Below are 12,133 nucleotides of genomic sequence, written 5' to 3'. Positions count from 1 at the left end.
CTTTGTTGGATGTGGCCAAGCGTAAAAACTATGAATAAACTATGGTCACCATACGTGTATATGCTTTAAGGATTCTTTTTCAATGTTTTGGTAAAGTTGGAATTTCTGTCGTTTTATTGTGAATTTAAATGTTAGCATTCAATGAATGGCAGTTCTTCGAGTCAACACAATAATATCTGTTGGTGTTTGGGACGGATTAAAAAGTCAAAATGTTTGGCACCTTTAACAATAGATTATCATCATCACAACCGTCGGAATGAGGTTGGGATTAGAATTACGTGCGAACACTCGTCTTAAGAAAACCTTCTGCACACGCAGTGCAAACATTGACCCAAAGTCAAGTCGTCGTAAAATTGCATTGAATCAATCATCTGGGGAACACCCACAAGTATCCATATAATAAATATGTCTATTCACGTTTAAACAGGGGTGAATGATCCTACCATATCACAGAGAACTAGGTAATAGAAAATAGGCTATGATTGGGACTCAAAAGGCAAGTCCAACGTCATTTTTGGCCAGTTTACAACTGTGTGAAACGTTGCTTGCACTAGTGGACCGCATGCTGTGAGGCCACCATGAAATTTCTTTCAAAGAAAATGTTTGTCAACAGAGATATTCTATGTAAATATGGTGGACAATGGGCTTGGGGTATACGACCAAATTCATGCAGCAGCAGGCATATGCGCACGGGTGGTTTGCAAATGGCAATCGGCACGTTGTGATCGACAGTGAAAGATTACTTTAAAGGAGCAATCGGTAATAGAATTGGATGTAACAACCTAATTTTGAACGGAAATGTGTTATTTTGACGGGCTGCATTATAGAAAAAAACATTTGAAATATGTGGAACATTGGAACATTCTGGTGACAATGAAAAGCCGAAGTAAGATGATTTTAGTCATCATGTTTGACATGTTCGACATCACAGATAAATATGTCAATTTTGTTTACAAGGCATCTTCTGTTTAAATAGATATTAACTTTGTGTGGAAATGAAGAGATTTTAATAATCAAAGCGAAGGTGAGGTGATAATTGCATTTTACACTGAGCTCTAATTTAAATATAATATAGAAGTAACTAATTCTGAATGCTGATTGCCTCAGTGTCAGTTAATACTCATGTCAACCTATGTTACGGGGACTGTGCGTTACGAGGGGAATGTGCGCATTTGCCTGGTAAATATATACATTTACCAGTGCATTTGCTAAATTTGGATGCATGTCCTAATCTGGATTTTTCCAGACTTACTTACGTGTCTAAATGCTGCAATTTTTATGTCTTCAACCTACATTTACAAGTACGGGTACTGTTTACATTCCTCGTATAAAGCTTTGATTGGACTATATATATTCCAAAGAGTTATTGCTTGATATTTAAGCTCAATTCATCACATTCTGTGGGCATCCAAATATGACATTTGATGCACCAAATTATATTCGCTTCATCACCCGCAAATTAAAACTACGTTATCTTGGTTCGTCTATTTTCCATTGTATGGTATTAGTACAATTTGAACAACCACTAAATAGTCCAAACTAAGCCAATCTAACCAAATCTCGTTTAAGTCATATATATTATGTATATAATTAACAACAATGAACTTCTCTTACACAAACATAAGAATATAATCTCTATCCAATGATATAATAATTAGATTGATTAACCTAATAGTTTTTCATAGTTTTCAAGATACGATTGTGGTCTAATCAAGGCAACGGTCCAACTTTGGCTACTCCCCCCTACAATAACTTATATGCCAGTAGAGTTAGCAAATAGAGTTAGTTTGTCACGGTAATTTTAATTTGAAAGTTTCCCTACACAATACATTTTTATTCAATCTTCTAACCCTTCCGGAAGTGCCCTAAAATGCCTTTCAAAAATTGCCATTTTTCAAAGAAAATGAAAACATGGTGTGGAAAACACCTTGTATCTCGCGAACTAATTGATTTTTTTAAAGTTTGTCACCGCCATTTTAAAGTTCTAAAGTCTCCCTACACTATGCATACCATTTTGATTTTAGAGCCCTTCTGGAAACACCCTAAAATGACATTCAATAATTGACATTCAACAAAAATTTTGAAAACATGGTGTGCAAGACGCTCTGTATCTTGTGAACTAATTAATTCTTTTAGAACTTGTCACCGCCATATTAAAGTACAAGAGTTCCTTTACATGATATATACCTAATCAATCTTCCAGCTCTTCTAGAAGTGCCCTAAAATGCCATTTGAAAATTGGCATTTTTCAAAAAAGTTGAAAACATGGTGTGAAAAAACACTCTCTATCTTGAGAACTACTTGACTTTTTTGAAGTTTTTTACGGCCATCTTGAAGTTCGAGAGTCTCTCTACGTGATCCATATTTTTCTAACCTTTGCAAAGTGCCCTAAAAAGTACTTTGAAAATAGCCAGTTTTGCCCGAAAAATTTCATTTTTTGATCGAATAACAGGGACGAACTTTCTTGTTAACATTTTTTTTCGGTCGAAGAACAGGGTCAAACTTATTTAATTAAAAAAATTTGTTCGAACAACAGGGACAAATTTTTTGTTAAAATATTTTTGGTCACAGAACAGAGTCGAACTTTTTAGTTCAAATTTTTTTCCGTCGAAGAACAGGGCGAACTTACTTTCTTAAAATACTTTGGGTCGAACATCAGGGTCGAACTTTTTTGTTAAAATATTTTTGGTCAAAGAACAGAGTCGAACTTTTTAGTTCAAATTTTTTTCGGTCGAAGAACAGGGCGAACTTAATTTCTTAAAATATTTTCGGTCGAAGAACAGGGACAAACTTATTTAAAAAAAAAATCGGCTGAACAACAGGGTCGGACTTTTTTTTAAATTTTTTCCCGTTAAAGCGGCGAGTTTAAATTACGATTATCTCGAGAACTAAGAGGGCTACGGAAAAAAGGACTTCATATTCTTGATCCTTAAAGAATTCTTTTCAAGATGGCACCCTTTGTAAAAAACGACCAAAAATGCATAAAAATTTTAACAAAACATTTTGTTATAAAAAAAGCAAAAGATTTCTCTTTTTTATGTTCAAAATTAAAAGTTGGAATTTTTAAATTCTGTTTTTGGATTCGGATAGATCATTTAATTCTATATGGATTATTGTAGTAACTTTTTTGGCTAGCATTTACCGTTTAGGCCCTATTTGCAATTTTAATAAAAAAAAAATGTTATTTGAATAGCGACAAAACCAGACTTAATTAGGGTTATTATTATCAAAAAGCATTATTTTAGAACAAAATTTCATTAAAATAAAGTATGTAGAATCACATGTTCTTCTATATTTGGTAATAAAAAGTTGTAATTTCCTATTTTTATTTTTTGCTTAGGAAATGATAGAGAAAACGAATAAACCAGTTTTTCGCACTTATCTTGAAAACCATTAGAGATAGAGAAAAGCGGTTTTCATATTCGTATGTAGAATTAAATTTTACATTGTATAACATATTAAAATATACAGTTATCAACACTTATGTAATAATTAAAAATTGTCAGTAACTTATAAACTAATTAAGATAGCGCAACCAAACCTGGATTAATGGATTCCTAGCATTGTTTTTCATCATTTTGGAAAGTGTGAGGAAAATTGGGGAAGTAATTTTATTTGATCAGTTTTAAATTGACCACCCATTTTCCGAAATATTGATGTTATCGGAAAACTGACTTGATATCTTTCATCCCCTTGGAAAACTCAATCGATTAGCGTTTTTCATTTTCTTCTAGCTTAAAAAAAGATTTTTGAGTCCAAAAAGAGTCAAGTGTAACCTCTTGATATTTTTGAGAGGTCTTTTGTCAACTTTGGAAAATTGAAAAACTAAAACTGCCATTTTATAGATCTATATCAAGGCATGAACAAAATGAAGAAATTTCTTTTCTATCTTTATAATTTTCGAGAAAATCGGGGCGGAAATTTTTGTGGGCACATGTTATATTTCAAAATTTTTAAATGTTATCTTATCTAGGATTTGATGCTTAACATCCGGATGTTTTTGGTTTTTATTTATATCTATTAGTTTCAGAGATAATTGATTCTTAAGTCTCGATGGGAGTGCACATTTCACTTAATGAGATTTACTGGAAAATTCTTTACTGCTATTAGGTGAAAAGTTGTTTAAATTGTATCATTAATAGCCCCTCTACACAATGAGGTAGTTCTCAATATTTAATTAAACAACTCTTTTGAATGTCAGGCGCCTCCGCCAATTTTTCATAATTAATAACTTTTATTAAATTTAAAAAAATTATTGTTTTATCGTTCAGGAATTAAAATTTCCAACTTTTTTAGTTTAATGTCTCGACCTGAAAATTTTTGAGAAAAAAGTTCGACTCTGTTGTTCTATCAAAAAAAAATTTTCAACCCTGTTCTTCGACCAAAAAAAATTTTAACAAAAAAGTTCGATCCTTTTATTCAACCAAAAAATGAAATTTTCATATATATATAAAAAAAAAAAAAATTCAGCCGCACTGCAACAACATTCAAAAGCTCGTCTCGACACGCCATTTTACGTTTGCTATCGAGAACGACCCAAAATTCATATACAAAAATGAAAACATCAACTTACAAAACCTTTTTGATGTCTACACGAAAACATTTCTTGTTGTTTGCAGCATTTTACGACGTAAACGCGACTTTTAATGAGCTTACGCACTAATATCAATGATAAATTGTATCGCAGTTTAGCATGATCTTTTTAATAGAGAAAACACTACGCCACAAATAGCGCTGCAATAGTTTATTTCCGATGTCGGGACTTTTACTCACCGTGTAAATTGTTCAAATATAATTCAAGCAGGCCTACTTCCTGCTCAAATTGTTATTTCTTACTTTGAATAAACATTTGAAAATAGTCTTATATACAAAGTGTTTTATTTAATGCTGATGATTGCAATCTCTACACAAAATAATTTCGAGTGGTAAACTGATTAAATTTTTGGTTTGCTGATATGCCCTGTTGCCAATGTGACTGATCTTTGGGAAGCATATATTTACCGTGTTTTGGATATCGTTGGATTTTTGCATATTGGCATGACCAGTAGTACGAAGCGGAGACTTGCACGACGTTAAACGTAGGCCAATTATACGACCGTAGCGCATCGGGAGGCATTCGGTTTCAGTTTTCATCGGTTTTCAACGCGCGTTTCTTGCGCCCCTGCGTGTGCGAGGAATAGGTACTCGTGCGGTTTACGATCAGCGCTCTACAGTTTTGCCTACCGCCCGCAATAATAGCCCGAAGGAGCCGAAGAGTTCGGTTACGTCGTCGGGGGGACGGCAGCTCATTCCCATATTCGATACGCCGCGAAAGGGTCTGGCGCCACGTCACGCTTATGCCGCGCAGCATCTTGTTGCAGAAGCTGGGTCTTTATTGTTTCTCGTCGAAGCTAATGTCGCTAATATTGCGGTGCAATTTTTGCCTGCCGCATCAAAGGCGAGCGCGAGATTGCGCACCACAAACAAATAACAAACGCGTCCGAACGCACAGGTCCACGAAACGAACGATTGTTACCAGCGGAAAGAGTTTAGTTGCGTGGTCACCATGGCGCTGATGAACTTGGCGCGAAATTAATCGCAATTTATTGTTTCGCATTATAGTACAATGAAGGCTAAGCAGTCATGTAATCGGACATATTACTTTGATGCATTAGCTTATTTTACGCTCAAGTAGCGGAGATAAGGCGCCGATTATTCGCCGCACCGACTGCATTGACTTGCCAGCGTGAGACTTATCATCCATGGTTTTTTATTACTTGCATGTCGTAATACAGATTTATATAAACGTTTTTTTTTTGCTGTGAAGCCACTTTTTAACTAACGTGTAAACATACTGATCCTGCGTACTAGTAAAAACATCACTTGGAGCTGTCGTTAAGCATTGCGTTTTTTATGTCTTTGTTGGTTAATGCCAGTTTAGCTCCGTGCATACGGCCTTATCCGAAGAGCATACGAAGTAAGCGCATCTCGGAACGGATGAATGAATCGGGCTATACGCGATGGCAATGAAAAAACATTTATGCGACAAGCACACAAGAGATATTTATTAACTGTGAGTTTTTATAGACACTTCCAACTTAATAACATAATAAATTCAGTATATTCCAAACATTGTGAGGTACACGATGTCGCGAGGTATGTGCAAAGAAGGAATAGAATGACGAAACGACCGTTACGACAAGCGATTGCAATGAATATCTTTCAGCACAGTGTTTACAGTTGTAATGATTACCAAGTAAGTAAGTTACATGCACTGCAAAAATTTTAATAAAATAATATAAACAAATATTCAAGGTTGCAAGTCTCAGGTACATTTATATTTAATTTACTTAAATATAATAAATTTAATTTTTTACAAAATTAAAGAAGGTCATAAATGAAAATATGTGAATTAAGTGATAATAAAGTGCGAATTAACTCTTACCAACGTTGTGACAATTACTTATCTGCTTCTTGCAAAATTGCATTGAATGACATCGATATTGCTGGTTTGCATCCGTTGCGCGTGGATTATGATAACAAAATTAATGTAACTAATTGTAAGCGCATAACTTCCGTCGTAAACTTTTTAATAATGCATTTACGAGTATTCTAAGAAATCTGCACGTACACATTGCATATTGCCTGTGCCTGCATATCAGCGTGAGAACTGCTCCGCACATTGAAACGTGAAACACTAAACCCATTAATGAGATGGTGAATTTTTTTTTACGTTTTCGTCGCGCATAATGTGCATAGTAAAGATTTGACAAGTTCAGTAACAATTTGGAGGATTTTTTGGTTGCCTAGATGGATGATGATGAATATCATTAATTTCCAAATCAACATCTTGCAAGTGCTGTGCCTGATCTGACTGGCAAGTGCTTTAATTACATAACTAGAGAACTTGTGCGAGAAACAAAAGCGTACAATAGCCTAGGGGCTGGGAAGTCGTCACGTCGTTACCACTCGACAATCGAAACTTATTGCTTCGTGCGCTAGCGCTGTAAATTGTTAAGACAACAAACTCGAAACTCTGAAACACGGAAAACAAAAGACGGCGGTGTTCGGAGGGCGTTGGAAAAGCGCCCTGAACGGGTCGATGCGACGTCAATGCACAGATGCGCGCTCGTGAATAATTATGTACGAATCAATTATGGTGACGATTTATCATGTGCGCATCGGAGCTCGGCGCGTACACACACGCCTCCGGCGCGTTGACATCGCGACATCAATCATATTTCAGATTCATTACGCGCGCTCGCTAGAAGGAGAGCTTTTGACGATGCTTCACACTTCAAGAGCAACGAGAGCTGCGGAAGTGTGAGCACGCGCAGAGGCATGGCGTTCCATTAAAATATTGTTGTATTTAGAAGCGGCGTAAGCTGCGAAATTTGCATCTATTAAATGTAATTAATTAATTGCTTAATTAATTTTTCTCTGCCAGCTGAGGAATTGCTTGAAAATTAATGATGTACACAATTCGACAAATTTTCATCTTGCTTGTGATGAAAACTGGTTTAGATGACATATACAATTTTAAATAGTCGATTATAAGATGCTCAATAAAATGTATGTATTCTCTATTGTAAAATTATTTGACAATTGATAAAATGTGAATATTGCAAATGATTATTCAAAGGGAGTTGGATGAGTTGTTATATTCAAAACACGGCACGACAAAGCTGATACTACTTTGAAAGATGACAAAGTGCGGCACGAAGTCAATAAAACAATCGGCATCATGTTCACAATGTTCACGTTAAGCATGCATGTGAAAATCGCGATCGCGTATGCTTCTACGCTCGTCGCCAAGACCATCATCAACCTTTTATAAACTTGTCTTGTTCGTACTTCTTCTCCTGCGAGTATATTGACGCCGATGAATAGTAATTATCGTTTGTTTTGTTTCAAACTGTGCATTGTTTTTCATGTGGTCGCAAGCTGTGCTCGAAAATATTCCTTTTCGCCATGCATGTAGTCTGGACGACACTCGCTGCATTCGTAAACGTTACTGCATATATACTGCTTTAACCGTCCACAGTTCAATTCGCATTTAATTTATTGTCCTCACAACATTATGCAAATGCTTTCACCTCAAGATAAGCTGCACTTCTCTCGTTTGGTAATAAGGTGGAATAAGCTTGACAATTACTAAAAACACGCATCCTCTTGATGTATAATTAATAAGAGGCTCATTTAAAAGTTGTTTGGCATGTCGGGTTCGCTGATAACAGCGTTATCTCGTCGATGATAGCTCGGTCCGGAACACCATCCAAAATGTAAACTTTTCGTCGCTTGCGAGTGAACCAACAAGGACCAGCCGGTTCGATGCCAACTCGTATCAGGACGTGTCCAATGCTAAACAAAGCATATTCCCAACAAAACATAAAACAACGTTACTCCGCCAGAGGGCCGGGTCGAGCAAGGGCGAGCGGAATGGCTTTCGTTTTCGAAGCTTTCCAGCTTTACCTCCGTTCGACCTCGTGTGAATATACCTATTGGTCCAGGCATGGGAAGAGAAAAAAGCAACACTACGCTAATAAAAAAAGGTACACGGCATCGTTGGTGTGTACACCCGAAAGCGAGCGACCTAATTGATGTGTCGTTTTTGTTTTGCTTAATACGACGCGCTGGCCGGGCGAAGGGCGAGCGGGTGAGGGGCGCCGCGGACACGGTTTGCCCATTAAAACGTCCGGTATATCGGTCGGTCCGATCTGTGCTAGATAGATGACGGCTCGCAAGACAAATGAAGCGCGATCCCAACGACCCGCTCTCGCTCTCCGGCGCACCGGTAACATTATATGGAGACTCGCACCGCGCATTTTTTAGCCCGCGAGCCACCCACACCTATGCTCAACCCCGCTATGGAAATAGGGCTCAACACAACCAGCAAAGAAGAGAGACACAGGTACTACACCAAACAAGCGCTGGTTTGTCCTGCTTACAGACCTACACGTCCGGAGTCCGTTTGCATTCATTCACACACCTGTAATAACCATCATGTCACATTAAAGTATCATTTGGATTTTGTTTCAATTTCCTTCGTCAGACTGGCCTACTCATTTGTCAACAACTGTACAGTTATCTACGATAAAGTCGTCTTATTAAAAAGCGAACCGGATCAAGATCGCTAAAGACCTTCGCCTGCATCTTTCTATTTGAGAAAGGTAAATCATGATGACATGCATTAAAACTTTGGTTTCCACCTCGTAGTGCCAGTCAACTTTGGGAGTATCAATGGAACGAATACTATGATTTATGAGACAACCAATTAATATGATACACCTACCTAATGATACAGATTTAAAAATGCTTTTCAACAAGGCGTCAAATCACGACTCAATAATTTTATATTTGGAGTTGGATGACGAACCAAAAACAAAAACGAATTTAAATTAACTTTGCAGATTCTTTGATTTTGTAACGTAATATTTTACGTTACCAGTGTTGTGTATTCAGCGTTGTAGGTATTTGTTTATTGCGTCTGCGAGACGTGTATTTATATAAAATTAAACTTTATGGTCGATGATAATAAAACCCAACTAGAATGCACATTTAATTAAATCGCTCCACAACAAAAAGGAAAAGAACAATATTGAATCTGGAGTTCTCAATGAAACATAGTATCACGTACCATACACGTACTAGGTAAATATTGCCGACAAGATGCAAACCACTTGAAATTCTCACAGTGTTGTGCAGTTATCATGCTAACGCAGATGACAAGAAAGAAGGTGTTGTTAAAACGATTAAATAAAAAGGTGGCAAAACTTTCATCGCATAAAGTTTGAATTGAAACTTTTTCGTTTTAATTTCATTTTGTTTAGTTTAGTAGCAGTGTGTTTCACTGTTATCAATCAATTAAAACAAATGAAAACGATAAAAATCAGCGGGCGCCAAATTTCCACCACTCGCAAATCATTTTTAAATAATATTTTAGTAGTGAATGTTTAAAATGTATTAAAATGAATCACAAAATAAACTGCTGCGCTAAATAAATATTCGCAAAACACATTAATAATTCGTAATAATTGTACCAACGATGCGGACATGGCACACTCACATTGACTGAATTTGTGTATTTTTGGCAGAAGTAAATCGTATGCAAAATGCATGCGTGAAAATTTATACAGTTTATACCTATATCCCCAACCCTCAGCTGCTGGCAAATAATAAATTTATGAATTACGTATTCATAATGGTAATAATGGCCGCATTGAAAGCGTGTATTTTATTAGTGCGTTTCGGTGCCGAATCGCATTGTTTATTTTGGCAGAACGCCCAGCCAACAGTGTAAAAACGACAAACGGAATTATAATTATCGTTACAGTTTTTTGATCATGCATAAAAGGTATGTGTACTCGTAGTTTCCAGCATCTGCATGCATGTGTCGAATGTACGTACGCACTGAGCCAATGACTGGTACAATGACCAATGAGAGAAAAAAATATCTCATTCGTTTTGGAACGTAAGGTACGTCCTTTTTTATGTTTACGGACCTTTCAATTCGGCGCCCACACGATACGACTTCACATTTACAACGCTTCATATGTTGGCAATGCATTTGCTGATAAATTGAAGAAATCTGATTAAAAATTTAGATACCTTTAGGTTTGTTGATTTTTTATCAAATAGTCCTGCTATGCCAATACTGAGCTAGATTAAACCTATATATAATGAATATTAGGTGAAACATTGAAAATAAAACTTTCAATAACTTCGGTGAGCTAAATAAAACCGGCAAGTCGTTTGGTGTAAATTAAATACATGCATTACTTGTAAATTTATATATGGTTTGTCCGGAGATATTAATACCTACATACCTATATTAAATACTTACGACTAGTATGCAAGTTATCAATAGCATTCCGAGACTTAGCACGCTCATAATGTCGTAAAACCACCACCGAAGGGAGGTCGCCGTACCGCCACGACAATGAACTATTTTGTTTTAAATATATAACATAATACAAGCGCGATGTAATATATTAAATATAAACATTCTCGGAAGCAATAAACTCGCGCGTGTCCCCAACGGCAAGCATGCTACGCACTCATAATGTGATAATTGCGCCCCAAGCGCATGTGTGTGTATATTTACAAATTCGGAGAATATAATAATAATACTGTCAGGACTTAAGCGAACCCCGGCACGCATCCTGCTTTCTTTAATAAAATCAAAAACAACATGTTTGCGGAAAACCGATAAAATAAAAATCACCGCTATTACAAAAACCAATGTTAAAATTAGTAATTACTGTAAATTAATTGATTTAAACCGTAGTTTAGCTAAATAATAGTTATAGTACCTATATGTTTAAAAACAGTTTAATCATGAAGATAGGTAGCAAGTGAATCTAAATGAGAATGTCGAGATTAGTTTTAAGATTTAAACACTCATTCAAGACCTAAGTAAAACATAGGTATATTGTTGCGGCCATCTGACCATTCCGATATTCGTTGTGCACGGTGTGCGTACCTGCCAAACACTTACTTGGATGTAAGTGATCACCGAGTATTGCAATTTCCCACCTCTCGGTCACATGGCTTCTTTGACTCTCATTTAGATTGGATAAGACAAACCGGTGAGTACAGCGAGTGCACGCAACCGAGACTAGCCAGCCCAGATTCGCCAGCCATTGATATTTCGCGATGTTGTTTATTACAACGTCCAGATAAAAGTCCGTCGTGCTTACAAGAGGTGGCAGTACCATGCCGAATCAGTGTTTAAATCAATTGAAATTTTATAAAGTAAATTGATTTCTCCAAAGTTTGCATTTGAACAGAAATAGTTTTGTGGACTAAAATCTAGCTTTTTGATTTGTATATAGTGAAGATTTACTTATAGGTGATGGCATTTTATACGAAATAGAAACAATGAAATTAACTAGGCGCAAACACGGATTGCAACAACACTGCAATGAACGTTGTGTTGTGTGTTAAGCACTGTTTTGCTGTACCAACTACCAATCCTGGTGCTTTGCATGCAAGGTTGCCAGTTTTTACCCGATGGTCTGATTGGGCAATGTTGGTGATGCCATAGCAGGGTAACTGGCCACCCTGTGCAAAAGCAAACATATGAAAATTTAGTGTCCAACTGTTCAACTGAATCACGCGCAGGTAGTTACTATTGGTAATGGCACAACGCAAA

Source organism: Atheta coriaria, unplaced genomic scaffold, assembly GCF_025399875.1.
Source record: "Atheta coriaria isolate IRGN ID8LTWV9N9 unplaced genomic scaffold, Caltech_Dcor_3.1 hic_scaffold_6_pilon, whole genome shotgun sequence".
NCBI classification, from domain to species: Eukaryota; Metazoa; Arthropoda; class Insecta; order Coleoptera; family Staphylinidae; genus Dalotia; species Dalotia coriaria.
This window is presented reverse-complemented; position numbering follows the sequence as displayed.